The sequence below is a fragment of the Triticum urartu genome, chromosome 5 (genome assembly GCF_003073215.2).
Source record: "Triticum urartu cultivar G1812 chromosome 5, Tu2.1, whole genome shotgun sequence".
In the NCBI taxonomy this organism is placed as follows: Eukaryota; Viridiplantae; Streptophyta; class Magnoliopsida; order Poales; family Poaceae; genus Triticum; species Triticum urartu.
The window spans coordinates 478383397-478401202 of record NC_053026.1 but is presented as its reverse complement, the minus strand read 5'-3'; positions in this window follow the sequence as shown (position 1 = coordinate 478401202).

Below are 17806 nucleotides of genomic sequence, written 5' to 3'. Positions count from 1 at the left end.
CAAGCTGGTTTTGGAAGTATCTGTGAGTCACAGGGACTCAGCAATCTCGCACCCTCGCGTTCAAGACTATTTAAGCTTATGGGTAAGGTAAAGGTATGAGATGGAGCTGTAGCAAGCGACTAGCACATATGGTGGCTAACATACGCAAATGAGAGCGAGAAGAGAAGGCAAAGCACGGTCGATAAAGTATGATCAAGAAGTGATCCTAAAACAACCTACGTCAAGCATAACTCCAACACCGTGTTCACTTTCCGGACTCCGCCGAAAAGAGACCATCATGGTTACACACGGCTTTCGAAAGTTCAAATCGCTGCAGGGAGTCCCTACTTAGCCCATCACAAGCTCTCATGGTCAACGTAGGATATTCCTTCTAGCGGGAAGACCCGATCAGACTCAGAATCCCGGTTACAAGACATTTCGACAATGGTAAAACAGATCCAGCAACACCGCCCGAATGTGCCGACAAATCCCGATAGGAGCTCCACATATCTCGTTCTCAGGGCACACTCAGATTGTCCAAACTTCCGGTAGGCCAGCCCAGAGTTACCCCTGGTGGCCACCGGCGGCTGACAGGTTGGACCAACACTCAGAGGAGCACTGGCCCGGAGGGGGGGGTTAAAATAATGATGACCCTTGAGTCTGCAGAACCCAAGGGAAAGAAAAGGCTAGGTGGCAAATGGTAAAACCAAGGTTGGGCATTGCTGGAGGAGTTTTATTCAAGGCGAACTGTCAAGGGGTTCCCATTATTACCCAACCGCGTAAGGAACGCAAAATCCGGGAACATAACACCGATATGACGGAAACTAGGGCGACAAGAGTGGAACAAAACACCAGGAATAAGGCCGAGCCTTCCACCCTTTACCAAGTATATAGATGCATTAATTAAATAAGAGATATTGTGATATCCCAACAAGTAAACATGTTCTAACAAGGAACAACATCTATATGTTCCAACAAGGAACAAACTTCAATCTTCACCTGCAACTAACAACGCTATAAGAGGGGCTGAGCAAAGCGGTAACATAGCCAAACAACGGTTTGCTAGGACAAGGTGGGTTAGAGCCTTGGTTCAACAATATAGGAGGCATGGTAAGCAAGTGGTAGGTATCGCAGCATGGGCATAGCAAAAGAGCGAGCATCTAGCAAAGCAAATATAGAAGTGATTTTGAGGGTATGATCATCTTGCCTGGAATCCCGCAAGGAAGAAGAACGAGTCCTTGAAGAAGACAAATGAACGTAGTCGAACGGATCCTCACAAACACGACGTTATCGAAACTAACCCAAAGAAGCAACACCGGAGAGAAACCAAACAACATAGTAAACAACCAGCACAAATACATGGCATGATGCACAATCAAGTATGATGCATGTCCGGTTTAATGAAGCATGGCATGGCAAAAATGCACAAACAATTCTACAAATTAAGTGGAGCACAATATGCAACGGAGTTGCATATTGACGAAAACACCACATGACTTATTTAGTTCTCTCTCGTTTAGGTACTCAACAATATTAAATGTTGTTAAAACATGTCAAGAGATGAAGCAAGAGAAAACTAACTATCTAGGCAAGTTTAAATGAGGCCGGAACAACAAGCAAGAAGTCCGGAAAAATCCTCATATGCATATATTAGGTTTGGTACTGTTCTGCCCTATACACAATTTTTACATTTTAAACAGCAAAATAAAGTGCAGCAAGTTAATCTATGCATTTTTCTACCCCATTTACATATAAAGTTTATTTAAAACGGAGCCACGGTTGGTTAGATAAGAATTAAACCATTTTAGCATGTCATTTATGCAAGTTAAATCAAACAGAGTGTTAAACATTTTAAACCTGGATGAAAACAACATATTATGAAACTAGATAAAATTCTAAGCATTTTGCATATATGGTTCAATTAGTTTGGATGCATTCATATTTAACTATAGACAATGTAAAACAGTGGCAATTCTGTAAATATGCAATGCACTGGAAATTAAACAAATCCACATGCAGAAAAAAAAACATGCACGGGCCCGAAGCATCAAGGTGCAGCAGCCCAGATGAGGATTTGGCCCGAGTGACAGCGTGTGCAGAGAGAAAAAAAATAGTGCAAAAAAATTGGGGCGCCTAGGACTCGAACCCAGGACCTTCCACTTACAGGACCTTCCACTTACAGATCGGTGCCCTGACCAGTGTGCTGCTGATGAAAGTTTTTGCAAAATAAGGGCGTGGCCGAATTAAACGAAACCAAAGGCCAGGCCTTCTTCTCCGTCGTTCACAGAGGAATTGCATGACGACGCCGGCGAGCAAGACGGCGACCGTTGGAGCAGAGGAGCACCTGCAGAGGTGCGGGATACTTGCGAGGGTGCGGGGTGCCGGAACGTGCGCGTGCGTGTGCGGGCAGAAACAGCGACCGGCAAGGTGCGCAAGTGACAGCAAGGGGCGGCAGCAGGGTGTGCGGTAGCGCGGAAACAGAGCATCGACTTGGTTCAAAAAGGCCATGGCGAACATGCCTCAGACAAGATCAAAACGAAGGGTAAAGATGGAAATCACGCCGGGGAAGAGCTGGGGAGGAGTGGCTGCTCACCATGGGCTCGAGGGTCACGATGTGCAGGCCGGGTACGCGACGACGGAGGCGTGAGGAGGCACTGATCACAGAAGGGTTCAGGTGCACGAAGTTGAAGCAGGGGAAGAAGAGGATGCGGGCATCGCGGCCTTGGCTTCCCTTGGCGAGATGGTGTCCGATCCATGACGTAGGGGAAGTAGTCAACGTCGAGGAAGTAGATGGCCGGGGTCGTGGGGCGCGGGGACGAGGAGAGCACGCCGGCGACGAAGCGCGATGCTCCGGCGCTCTCTCGGTCTCTGACTCTTAAGGAGGAAGGAGAAACAGGGGAAGGGAAAGGGTGGAGGCGGCGAGAGGGAAACCCTAGGGGTTGGTGCGGACACGGAGGAGGATTAAATAGGGGCTCGGGCATGGCCAGATCGCCACCGTGGCCATGTGCGGGCGCCCCCTGTAGATTTTACCGTGAGAGAGAGCGAGCAAGGGAGGTGGAAGAAAAAGGAGGGAGAAGAGAGAATGACATGTGGGGCCGAAGGGTTGCACCTTGAGAGAAATTACCAGCGGGAAGGCTAGGCTGGGTTGAAAGGAGAGTGCAGGTGGGCTGGGGAGATGGGCTGCAATGTTGCTACTGCTGCTTTCCTTCTTCTCTTTTCTTCAGACCGAAAACAAGACAGAAAAGCACAAGGAGATGAGGAAGGAAGTAGGCTGATAAAGAAATATATATATATATATATATACATATATAAGATCCTGGATTTTTGCATAGTTTGAATAAAATGGTTTGGACATTTTTAAGGATATAAAAATAATTCAAGTTTGAATTAAATTCAAACTTGAGCCTTTTCTAACCCAACCAAAACAATTCCAAAGGATCTAAAATTTGGCAGAGAGGGTGTAGGCATCATTTAGGATTTATAGGGATAGGTTTGTACATTTTTCCAAATAGGGAAAATGCCACAAGAAAAATAAATGGAATAAAGAAGAATGGAGAAGTTTGGATGAGATAGAAACTTGGGTGAATCCACGTTGAAGTTGAGCAAATAGTAAAAGAGAAAGGATCAAGGACAAGAAGAAGGAGTTGTAATGCACACGAACAAGTAAAAGAAAACAAGCACAACAATCATATGGAGACGAATGCATGATGCAAAATAATAATAATAATAATAATAATAATAAAACAAACATCACAAGCAAGCAAGCAATCATATGCATGAAGATGGAAAGCACAAGGTGAGAATAAAAGATAACACAAGCATGATGATGCAACAATTCATTATGACAATCATGGCAAGATGCAACACGCAAGCAACTGACAAGACAACAACTACGAATAACTGGGTGACACTTGGCACAACGGTCTCGGGGCATTACAACACTCCACCACTATGAGAGGATCTCGTCCCGAGATCTAGAATGGCACCGGAGGGACAACGGAAGAGAAAGACAAGAGGTAAAACTAAGTTGCTCCTTTGACAAACTAGTGAAACCAAAGAACCTTGAGAGGTTGAACACATTGAAAGAAAGAATACAACGAAGATGAACAAAGTTGAAAGCACTCCGTTTGAAAAGAAAGGAATTGAATAAGAACTTGATAAGGTGATAGAACTTGAAAAGAGGGCACGACACTTTGGTTAAATGGACAATCATGAAAAGAACATGATCTTTGACAAACGAGATGATGGGTTGAGAAGATCAACATCACAATGCCTTCGGAACAAAAGAATAGAATATAGATAATTGAAAAAGGAGAAATGAGGAGGAAATGCCAACTTCTGCCAAAAAGAGCTTGAGAAGGCATCCTTAGGAGAAGGGTCGAACGGAGTTGTTGGAAAACCAACAACGAAAAGAATAAGCTTGATATGGTCTTATGGAATACATGTCAAATTATGAGGTGACAAACTGCCACTCACGGGAAAAGAATTGGATTGGTATGACCAAGGAGGCGAGAAAATTATTTCACCGGGAGGATAGATGAAGAACTTGGATCATATATTATCACCATTAATAGCAAAATCCTTAGGAAAAGCTTTAGGTGAAATGTAACCCAAGATAACTCAAATGACAAGATTGAGGGATTTAAAATATCCCATCCTTGACAACATGTGAATCATGAAACATGAACTCAAATTATTAAGAATGGCATAATACCACCTCCAATAATATGGTAGAAAGAATGCACTCCGGATTACAATATGAAGAAAGCTTGAGTTTCTTAGAAAAGAATCTCGATGAAAAGCTTGGAGAAGGAATTAAATCCTTGATGAACCATCATGTAGAAACTCCATGAAGAACTCCGGTAAACAAAGGAATGATCAAAAGAAATGAAAGAGAAGTTGGAAACACAAGGTGAAGACTTGCAATGATTTAGATGAAGCTTTTCGACGAGATAGAGTGGAAACTTGGAACTCCGGAAAAGAAAGATGGACAACTTGAATCGAGAATTTGATGAACCTCCGGAATAAGGAATTAATCACTTGGATGAACAAGAATAAGAATTATGTTATGCATATCCTTCACCAATTGAAATTGATGACAAACAACGGATTTGGCATACTACTTATTCTCGAAGAAAGGATTAAGATAGATATCGCGCCAACTTGAGAAGGTCTTCAACGAAACACCCGTGGAATCGAAACAACGAATGAATTGATATGATAACGAAAGAAGAGGAATCTTGCACGAACCACCGTAAGAATTGAAAATGAACGAAGAAAAGATAAAGAAACACCGGGAAGAATTAGCAAATGAACGAAGAAGCTTGAGGGGATTTAGTTACATGAGAACGAAGAGATCAAGAACTGATTAGAGGATAATTGATCGATGCATCGGTAAGATTAGGAGAACGATAACTGAAAGCTGGGAATGAATAATTATGAGATGATGGGCTCCGGAGAATCAATCTGAAAATACTCTGAATTACTCCGGATGGGTGAAAAGAATATCTCACAATCGCAAATAATTATGAGAGGACGGCAACAAGCTAGAATCACGGATCTTGAAGAGAATGGATCAAGATTGAGAGAAAAATCTTCTTCGGTCTTCCAATCTGAGAATGACGACGAGAAACACCACCATGAATTATTGAGGTACTCCGGAATTAAAATTGGAAAGGTTGAACCAAGAATGAAAAGAATTTGAAAGATCTTGGAGAAAGGCAATTGACTGATGATAAATCATTCTTACGTCAAACTTCAAAAAGAAAATTTGAGGATAGCTCCGGGAAAATAAGAACAGTCAGGTAAGATCCTGGGAAAAGACCTGTGGGTTAGGGCCCACTCAAAAGAAACATCGTAGAACGATTCAAAAGAGAGAAAACACCGGTTGAATTAAATGACTTGAATGAGGGAACATCCTCGAAAGAGCTTGAACGAATGTAGAGTGGAAACACGAATCTTCAAGATATCTTCAACACTCCGGAACAATAAATAGCGAGAATTGGAATGATAATGAGGTGAACCGGCATGAGAGGGTATTTGAAATACGGAAAAGAATATGATCAACACCGAAAGCTTGAATTGGATCCAAGGGAGAAGAAAATGAGTGAAGAGTGATGAACTTGAAGCGTCGTTAGAATCTTCATGAGAATCACCGGATGCGAACATTGAAAGAAAAGAATGGAGAGACTTCCATCGCTAACATGGATACTTGATAAAGATATCTTAGTCCTCGAAGAAAAAGGGTGGGAGGGCGGGAAAAAAAAGGTAGCTTGGGACGAATGAAATGAACACTGTTGAGAGGACTTGAGTTGATCTTGCGGATGTTGACAAAGATTGGATCCACTTGAAGAGAACCACGCCGGTAGAACAAGATTGACATGACAATATCGATGATCGAGAAGGATTGCATTCACATAGGAGTATGAGAACACCGTTTAGGAAAAGGTATGGAATCAACACTTGACATTGAAGCAACTCGAATACCACAACTCAAAACATAACAAGGATTGGCTTGCAGAATAAGCCGGAACAAACATATGATAGAGATTTCGTCCGAAGTTTTCGTGGTGGGGCCTACACGGGCTCGATCGTACAACACCATCATGTACAAGGCAGTGCACATGACATACGAAGCGTCCCCGAGTCGGCATAGCCAAGGACTCTTTAAGACATGACGAGACCACTATAAAACCGACCGTGAATAGGCGGACCACTAGACGTCGAACCCCAATTTCATATCATACCTCTGTCGGAAAGATATCCTAAGAGCTACTTGAATTCCCACTTATAAACTCCCGAAATTTTCCAGTTATGCAATCAGGTGTTGGGGATACAGGGGAAGCATAATATCTCACCCAAAACTAACAAATCCTACATCCAGCTGTATCCATCCTTCAACACATAACCAAGAAAACCTTCGGAAATCGTCTACCTCAACCTTCGAAAAGCATCCGTTATACGAGTTATGGCAATACTCCCGAACTCCCGCCCCAGTACTGGGTGGCGTCGAGGTTATCTCACCAACGAACTGCATAAAAGAGATTTTCGATGTCGGCGTACTAAACTCAGGTATTCCAGAACTGCAACGATAAAATTGTGACAACAACACCTTGGAGCTCAACTCCCCGGGACACTGCCACAACCCCTAAAGACAGGAGGCACCAAGAACAATGTTCTCGTCACAAAACCATCGGAACGATTCCAAGATACCCGCGTGATCCTAAAAATTTTTTAGTGAAATTTGAGAAGAGAAGAGTCAAAACTCTACGTCAGGATGCCTTACCAGAGCGATGAGGATACTGGGAAGTAAAAAGAATTCCTAAACTCTCCGATATATAATTCCTAAATGACTCAAAACAATTTTTCTAGACTCAACAATGGCTGCTAAAAATGATCAAGCAGTGGGGGCTCCTAAGGTCGGGGAAGGCTCTGATTACCAACTTGTAACGCCCTCGATGCGGCTATATCTCCCACGTGTCGAAGCACGACTTAGAGACATAACCGCATTGAAAGCAATGTCGCAAGTGAGATAATCTTCACACAACCCATGTAATACATAAGGGAAAGAGATACATAGTTGGCTTACAATCGCCACTTCACATAATTACAAGAATAAAGCAATACATAATCCAAGTACAATCATGGCCCGACTACGGAGCCAAAATAAAAGAAGAACCCCACATGCGACAAGGTCCCCGATCGACCCCAACTGGGCTCCACTATTGAACAACTAGAGCGAAACAACACCAAGAACAAGATCTTCGTCGAGCTCCTCCTTGAACTTGGTTGCATCATCGGCACGGTCTCATCGGCACCTGCAAGCTAGTTTTGGAAGTATCTGTGAGTCACAGGGACTCAGCAATCTCGCACCCTCGCGATCAAGACTATTTAAGCTTATGGGTAAGGTAAAGGTATGAGATGGAGCTGCAGCAAGCGACTAGCACATATGGTGGCTAACATACAGAAATAAGAGCGAGAAGAGAAGGAAAAGCACGGTCGATAAAGTATGATCAAGAAGTGATCCTAAAACAACCTACGTCAAGCATAACTCCAACACCGTGTTCACTTTCCGAACTTCGCCGGAAAGAGACCATCACGGTTACACACGCGGTTGATGCATTTTAATTAAGGTCAACTTCAGGTTTTCTACAACCGGATATTAACAAATTCCCATCTTCCCATAACTGTAGGCACGGCTTTCGAAAGTTCAAATCCCTGCAGGGGAGTCCCAACTTAGCCCATCACAAGCTCTCATGGTCAACGAAGGATATTCCTTCTAGCGGGAAGACCCGATCAGACTCGGAATCCCAGTTACAAGACATTTCGATAATGGTAAAACAGATCCAGCAACACCGGCCGAATGTGCCGACAAATCCCGATAGGAGCTCCACATATCTCGTTCTCAGGGCACACTTAGATTTTCCAAACTTCCGGTAGGCCAGCCCAGAGTTGCCCTTGGTGGCCACCGGCGGCTGACAGGTTGGACCAACACTCAGAGGAGCACTGGCCCGAGGGGGGGGGGGTTAAAATAATGATGACCCTTGAGTCTGCAGAACCCAAGGGAAAGAAAAGGCTAGGTGGCAAATGGTAAAACCAAGGTTGGGCATTGCTAGAGGAGTTTTATTCAAGGCGAACTGTCAAGGGGTTCCCATTATTACCCAACTGCGTAAGGAACGCAAAATCCGGGAACATAACACCGATATGACGGAAACTAGGGTGGCAAGAGTGGAACAAAACACCAGGCATAAGGCCGAGCCATCCACCCTTTACCAAGTATATAGATGCATTAATTAAATAAGAGATATTGTGATATCCCAACAAGTAAACATGTTCCAACAAGGAACAACATCTATATGTTCCAACAAGGAACAAACTTCAATCTTCACCTGCAACTAACAATGCTATAAGAGGGGCTGAGCAAAGCGGTAACATAGCCAAACAACGGTTTGCTAGGACAAGGTGGGTTAGAGGCTTGGTTCAACAATATGGGAGGCATGGTAAGCAAGTGGTAGGTATCGCAGCATAGGCATAGCAAAAGAGCGAGCATCTAGCAAAGCAAAGATAGAAGTGACTTCGAGGGTATGATCATCTTGCCTGGAATCCCGCAAGGAAGAAGAACGAGTCCATGAAGAAGACAAACGAACGTAGTCGAATGGATCCTCACAAACACGACGTTATCAGAACTAACCCGAAAAAGCAACACCAAAAAGAAAGCAAACAACATATTAAACAACCACCACAAATACATGGCATGATGCACAATCAAGTATTATGCATGTCCGGTTTAATGAAGCATGGCATGGCAAAAATGCACAAACAATTCTACAAATTAAGTGGAGCACAATATGCAACGGAGTTGCATATTGATGAAAACACCACATGACTTATTTAGTTCTCTCTCGTTTAGGTACTCAACAATATTAAATGTTGTTAAAACATGTCAAGAGATGAAGCAAGAGAAAACTAACTATCTAGGCAAGTTTAAATGAGGCCGGAGCAACAAGCAAGAAGTCCGGAAAAATCCTCATATGCATATATTAGGTTTGGTACTGTTCTGCCCTATACACAATTTTAACATTTTAAACAGCTAAATAAAGTGCAGCAAGTTAATCTATGCATTTTTCTACCCCATTTACATATAAAGTTTATCTAAAACGGAGCTACGGTTGGTTAGATATGAATTAAACCATTTTAGCATGTCATTTATGCAAGTTAAATCAAACAGTGTGTTAAACATTTTAAACCTGGATGAAAACAACATATTATGAAACTAGATAAAATTCTAAGCATTTTGCATATATGGTTCAATTAGTTTGGATGCATGCATATTTAACTATAGACAATGTAAAACAGTGGCAATTCTGTAAATATGCAATGCACTGGAAATTAAACAAATCCACAGGCAGACAAAAACATGCACGGGCCCGAAGCATCAAGGTGCAGCGGCCCAGATGAGGATTTGGCCCGAGTGACAGTGTGTGCAGAGAGAAAAAAACAGTGCGTAAGAATTGGGGCGCCTCGGACTCGAACCCAGGACCTTCCACTTACAGATCGGTGCCCTGACCAGTGTGCTGCTGATGAAAGTTTTTGCAAAATAAGGGCGTGGCCGAACTTAAACGGAACCAAAGGCCAGGCCTTCTTCTCCGTCGTTCACAGAGGAATTGCATGACGACGCCGGCGAGCAAGACGGCGACCGTCGGAGCAGAGTAGCACCTGCGGAGGTGCGGGATACTTGCGAGGGTGCGGGGTGCCGGAACGTGCGCGTGCAAAGGCTAGGTGCGCGGGAAGACTCGAGGACGAGCTCGAGGTCACCTCGGTCATGGCGGCTGCAAGACGAAGCAGGGCCACGGGCTCATGATCGAGCGTGGGAGTGCGCGTGCGGAGAGCTGCGGAAAGCGGCATGTGTGGATGCATAGCTGGGGTGGCTGGGCGTGTGGAGAGGAGGCCACGTACGAGGCTGGGCTCGGCCCGTCCATGGCGGCATGCTGAACGGATGGCGCCGTGTGCGGGTGTGCGGCAAGGCGCAGCGACCGCCTGGTGTGCGGGCAGAAACAGCGACCGGCAAGGTGCGCAAGTGACAGCAAGGGGCGGCAGCAGGGTGTGCGGTAGCGCAGAAACAGAGCATCGACTTGGTTCGAAACGGCCATGGCGAACATGCCTCAGACAAGATCAAAACGACAGGTAAAGATGGAAATCACGCCGGGGAAGAGCTGGGGAGGAGCGGCTACTCACCATGCGCTCGAGGGTCACGATGTGGAGGCCGGGTACGCGACGACGGAGGCGTGAGGAGGCACTGATCGCGGAAGGGTTCAGGTGCACGAAGTTGAAGCAGGGGAAGAAGAGGATGCGGGCATCGCAGCCTTGGCTTCCCTTGGCGAGATGGTGTCCGATCCATGACGTAGGGGAAGTAGTCGACGTCGAGGAAGAAGATGGCCGGGGTCGTGGGGTGCGGGGACGAAGGAGAGCACGCCGACGACGAAGCGCGATGCTCCGGCGCTCTCTTGGTCTCTAACTCTTGAGGAGGAAGGAGAAACAGGGGAAGGGAAAGGGTGGAGGCGGCGAGAGGGAAACCCTAGGGGTTGGTGCGGACACGGAGAGGGTTAAATAGGGGCTCGGGCATGGCCAGATTGCCACCGTGGCCATGTGCGGGCGCCCCCTGTAGATTTTGCCGTGAGAGAGAGCGAGCAAGGGAGGTGGAAGAAAAAGGAGGGAGAAGAGAGAATGACATGTGGGGCCGAAGGGTTGCACCTTGAGAGAAATTACCAGCGGGAAGGCTAGGCTGGGTTGAAAGGAGAGTGCAGGTGGGCTGGGGAGATGGGCTGCAATGTTACTACTGCTGCTTTCCTTCTTCTCTTTTCTTCAGACCAAAAACAAGACAGAAAAGTACAAGGAGACGAGGAAGGAAGTAGGCTGATAAAGAAATATATATATATAAGATCCTGGACTTTTGCACAGTTTGAATAAAATGGTTTGGACATTTTTAAAGATATAAAAATAATTCAAGTTTGAATTAAATTCACACTTGAGCCTTGTTTTAACCCAACCAAAACAATTCCAAAGGATGTGAAATTTGGCAGAGAGGGTCTAGGCATCATTTAGGATTTATAGGGATAGGTTTGTACATTTTTCCGAATAGGGAAAATGCCACAAGAAAAATAAATGGAATAAAGAAGAATGGAGAAGTTTGGATGAGATAGAAACTTGGGTGAATCCACGTTCAAGTTGAGCAAATAGTAAAAGAGAAAGGATCAAGGACAAGAAGAAGGAGTTGTAATGCACATGAACAAGTAAAAGAAAACAAGCACAACAATCATATGGAGACGAATGCATGATGCAAAATAATAATAATAATAATAATAATAATAATAATAATAATAATAATAATAAAACAAACATCACAAGCAAGCAAGCAATCATATGCATGAAGATGGAAAGCACAAGGTGAGAATAAAAGATAACACAAGCATGATGATGCAACAATTCATTATGATAATCATGGCAAGATGCAACACGCAAGCAACTGACAAGACAACAACAACGAATAACTGGGAGAAACCTGGCACAACGGTCTCGGTGCGTTACAATAGCACTCTTCAAATAAAAATGACAACAGTTCTCGTGAGCGCTAAAGTTTCTGTTTTTTACAGCAAGTTCAACAAGACTTTCCCCAAGTCTTCCCAATGGTTCTACTTGGCACAAACACTAATTAAACACAAAAACACACACCCAAAACAGAGGCTAAATAATTTATTTATTACTAAACAGGAGCAAAAAGCAAGGAATAAAAATAAAATTGGGTTGCCTCCCAACAAGCGCTATCGTTTAACGCCCCAAGCTAGGCATAACGAGCAAGAATAGATCTAGGTATTGCCATCTTTGGTAGGCAATCCATAAGTGGCTCTCATGATAGTTTCATATGGTAATTTTATTTTATTTCTTGGAAAGTGTTCCATGCCCTTTTTTAATGGAAAATGAAATCTAATATTCCCTTCCTTCATATCAATAATCGCACCAACCATTCTAAGGAAAGGTCTACCAAGAATAATAGGGAAAGAAGGATTGCAATCTATATCAATAACAATGAAATCTACGGGCACATAATTCCTATTTGCAATAATAAGAACATCATTAATTCTTCCCATAGGTTTCTTAATAGTGGAATCCGCAAGATGCAAGTTTAGAGAGCAATCATCAAAATTACGGAAATCTAGTAAATCACACAAAGTCTTGGGAATAGTAGAGACACTAGCACCCAAATCACACAAAGCATAAAACTCATGATCTTTAATTTTAATTTTAATAGTTGGTTCCCACTCATCATAGAGTTTTCTAGGGATAGAAACTTTCAACTCAAGTTTTTCTTCATAAGATTGCATCAAGGCATCAACAATATGTTCGGTGAAGGCTTTATTTCGACTATAAGCATGTGGAGAATTTAGCACGGATTGCAACAAGGAAATACAATCAATCAAAAAGCAATTTTCATAATTAAATTCCTTGAAATCCAATATAGTGGGTTTAGCAACATCTAGATTTTTATTTCTTTCAATCCCACTTTCATCAATTTCATCATTAAGATCTAAACACTCCGAATTTTTAGAACGCCTTCTAGGTAAAGGAAGATCATATTCAGTTTCATCAAGATTCATATTGCAAAATAAAGATTTAATAGGAGACACATCAATAACTTTTAGATCTTCATCTTGATTTTCATAGGAATTGGAAGAACACGCTTTAATAAAGGCATCTTTGGAAGCACGCATCCTAGCGGTTCTTTCTTTACACTCATCAATTGAAATTCTCATGGCTTTTAGAGACTAATTAATATCATGCTTAGGTGGAATAGATCTAAGTTTCAAAGCATCAACATCACGAGCAATTCTGTCAACGTTCCTAGCCAAATCATCAATCTTAAGAAATTTTTCTTCAATCATAGCATTAAAATTATTTGCAAAGAAATAAATTATTTAATATTAGATTCAAAATCATAGGACATCTTATTATAATTTCCATAAGAGTTTCTGTAGGAATTCCAATAATTATTAGAACGATTACTAAGATATGGCCTAAGATTAAAATTCCCTCTATAAGCGTTGTTACCAAAATTATTCCTACCAACAAAATTCACATACATAGATTCATTATTATTCTCAATCAAAGTAGACAAAGGAATATCATTAGGATCAGAAGAAACACTCTTAGTAGCAAATAATTTCATAAGTTCATCCATCTTTCCACTCAATACATTAATTTCTTCTATCGCATGCACCTTTTTAATAGAAGTTCTTTCAGTATGCCATTGAGAATAATTAACCATAATATTATCTAGGAGTTTAGTAGTATCTCCTAAAGTGATTTCCATAAAAGTGCCTCCCGCGGCCGAATCTAAAAAAATTCTAGAAGCAAAATTCAATCCAGTAGAAATTTTTTGTATAATCATCCACAAATTCAAACCATGAGTAGGGAAATTACGTATCATTAATTTCATTCTCTCCCAAGCTTGTGCAACATGTTCATGATCAAATTGTTTAAAGTTCATTATATCATTTCTAAGAGAGATGATCTTAGCGGGAGGAAAATACTTAGAGATAAAAGCATCTTTGCACTTGTTCCATGAATCAATACTATTCTTAGGCAAAGACGAAAACCAAGCTTTAGCATGATCTCTAAGCGAAAAAGGAAATACCTTTAACTTAACGACATCATTATTGACATCTTTTTTCTTTTGCATATCACATAAATCAACGAAGCTATTCAGATGAGTAGCGACATCTTCACTAGGAAGGCCGGCGAATTGATCTTTCATAACAAGATTCAACAAAGCAGTATTAATTTCACAAGATTCAGCATCGGTAAGAGGAGCAATCGGAGTGCTAAGGAACTCATTATTATTGGTATTGGTGAAGTCACACAATTTGGTAGCATCTTGAGCCATCACGACAAACAAGCAATCTAACACATGAGCAAACAAAAAGCAAGCAGAAAAAAGAGGCAAATAGAGAGGGAGGATGGAGGGAGAGAGGGCGAATAAAACGGCAAGGGTGAATTGGGGGAGAGGAAAATGAGAGGCAAATGGCAAATAATGTAATGCGAGAGATAGGGATTGTGATGGGTACTTGGTATATGACTTTTTGCGTAGACTCCCCGACAACGGTGCCAGAAATCCTTCTTGCTACGTCTTGAGATTGCGTTGGTTTTCCCCGAAGAGGAAGGGATGATGCAGCAGAGTAGCGTAAGTATTTCCCTCAGTTTTTGAGAACCATGGTATCAATCCAGTAGGAGCCCACGCTCAAGTCCCTCGTACCTGCACAAAGCGATAGCTACTCGCAACCAACGCGATTAGGGGTTGTCAAGCCCTTCACGGTCACTTACGAGAGTGAGATCTGATAGATAGAATATTTTTGGTATTTTTGATATAAAGATGCAAAGTCAAAAGTAAAGGCAAAGTAAATAGCAAAGCAATATAAAAGTGATGGAGATTGATATGATGAGAATAGACCCGGGGGCCATATGTTTCACTAGTGGCTTCTCTCAAGAGCATAAGTATTCTACGGTGGGTGAACAAATTACTGTTGAGCAATTGATAGAATTGTGCATAATTATGAGAATATCTAGGCATGATCATGTATATAGGCATCACGTCCGTGACAAGTAGATCGAAACGATTCTGCATCTACTATTATTACTCCACTCATCGACCGCTATCCAGCATGCATCTAGAGTATTGAGTTAAAAACAGAGTAACACCTTAAGCAAGATGACATGATGTAGAGAGATAAATTCATGCAATATGAAATAAACCCCATCTTGTTATCCTCGATGGCAACGATACAATACATGCCTTGCTGCCCCTTCTGTCACTGGGTAAGGACACCGCAAGATCGAACCCAAAGCTAAGCACTTCTCCCATGGCAAGAACTACCAATCAAATTGGCCAAACCAAACATATAATTCGAAGAGACTTGCAAAGATAACTAATCATGCATAAAAGAATTCAGAGAAGATTCAAATATTATTCATAGATAGACTTGATCATAAACCCACAATTAATCAGTCTCAACAAACACACCGCAAAAAGAAGATTACATCGAATAGATCTCCACGAGAGAGCTGGAGAACTTTGTATTGAGATTCAAAGAGAGAGAAGAAGCCATCTAGCTACTAACTATGGACCCGAAGGTCTGAGGTAAACTACTCACACTTCATCGGAGGGGCTAGGATGATGTAGAAGCCCTCCGTGATGACGACCCTCTTCCAGCGGAGCTCCGGAACAGGCCCCAGGATGGGATCTCGTGGATACAGAAAGTTGCGGCGGTGGAATTAGGGTTTTGGCTCCTGTTCTGATCGTTTGGGGGTACGTGTGTATATATAGGAGGAAGGAGTACGTCGGTGGAGCACCGAGGGGCCCACGAGGCAGGGGGCGCGCCCTAGGGGGGGCGCCCCCACCCTCGTGACCACCTCTTTGATCCCTTGCAGTAGGGTCCAAGAGTCTCCTGGATCACGTTCGGTGAGAAAATCACGTTTCCGAAGATTTTATTCCGTTTGGACTCCGTTTGATATTCTATTTATCCGAAACACTGAAATAGTCAAAAAACAGCAATTTTGGGCTGGGCCTCCGGTTAATTGGCTAGTCCAAAAAATAATATAAAAGTGGAAAATAAAGCCCAATATAGTCCAAAACAGTAGATATTATAGCATGGAGCAATCAAAAATTATAGATACGTTGGAGACGTATCACTGGGTATGACTTCGGCAGGCCATGGATGGATTATAAAATCCTTCATGGCCAATTCGGCCACCCTATGCAGTTTGGTCAACTGTTTCAGCTGATCACTAAAGGGCACCAGGTGCTCTGGCGCAAGGTATTGCGACCAGAACAGCTTCTTCATTGAGCTCCCCTCTTCGGCTCGGAAGAACTTCGCAGCAGCAGCAACATTGTGTTGCAGATCCGCAAACGCTCCTGGGGAACTCCAAATCCGAGTCAGTAAGACGTACCTTTTCTTCACATATTTGCTCTGCATAATAAAGGCCTTCCCGTCGTGATTTTCCTTGCCTCCTGGATCTCCTGGAGGGCACCCTAGGCTTCAACCTGGGCATCTTGTGCGCTTTGGTGGGCCTTAGCAAGTTCGGACTCTTGGTCCGAAATCTTGCGCTCCAAGGACTCGCATTTCTTTACGGCGTCCTGGAGCTCCTGCTGGACCTCCCTGACCCTTGCCTAGTGTCTTTCGCGGCCAGCGTGCTCCTTTGCCGCCCTCTTCTGGGCCTCGGCCAGCGCGTTCTTGAGGGTCTCCACCTCGGTCGTAGCCCCTACGAAATATCATGATAACATGATCAACACAAACAATTCATATCTTTCTAAGATCCGAATAAGCCATTGCATACCTTTCTTGTCCTCTAGTTGTTTTTTCACAAGGCTGAGCTCTTCCTCGGCCCGCTCCAGACTCTGCTTCAGTTTGGAGACTTCAGCAGAATGGGAGGTCGCAGTCAGCATCGGTGCCTGCTTATTCACATAGACATGTGTGGTTAGTCTCCTACGAAAATTATTTGATCCTCTATCTGGCTTCTCTTTTCGAGCACCGGATAGTGTCTCAGGGGCTACTGTCTATACTATGCAATTCTTTTTGCATAATTACGTCGCATACCTCAAAGCTTGTTAGAAGGCTGGTGCCGGATTCGGTCAGTCTGCTCTTAGCGGACTGAACCCTCTCAACCACCATACCCATGAGGATACGGTGTTCCTCAACAATGAAAGCACTTTGCAGCGCTTCCAGTTGAGTATCCGGTGCCTCTGGATGGACAGAGGTCACCGGCGGGATGGGTGCACCTCCTTCTTTCGAAGGAGGCTGCTTGCCTGATTCTAGAGCAGTATGGGCCTCCGGAATAGTATTCGGTTGGGGGCCTAATTGGATATGCCCCCATCGCCAGTCTCTAGGGGGATTTGTTCCCCCATGTGTCCGGCGGCCGAGGTATCGCCCTTTGGCGCTACCCTGACGACCTCCTGTACCTCTCCCTGACCTGGGAAGGTCCTTCAGGACAACACCTCGGCATCGTCCGTGGTCATGGGAGAGGAGGCTGCCGGAAGTGACCCGCTGTCCATCGCATTTGGATCCAGCGAATTCCCCGAAGATGAGGATCGCTGGGGCGGGCGTGGGCCGGACTGCAGCGCATGATTCAACATATTAAAACCATGAAGTAAAGAAATTGGGTATATATGTGCATAAGTGCCTCTAAGTACTTACGATTCGGCCAGGGGCTTATCCCTGGGATGCCACTCGGAGCTGCTATCAATGTCCAACACGGAGTTGTCCGCGAGGGAGACCTTCCC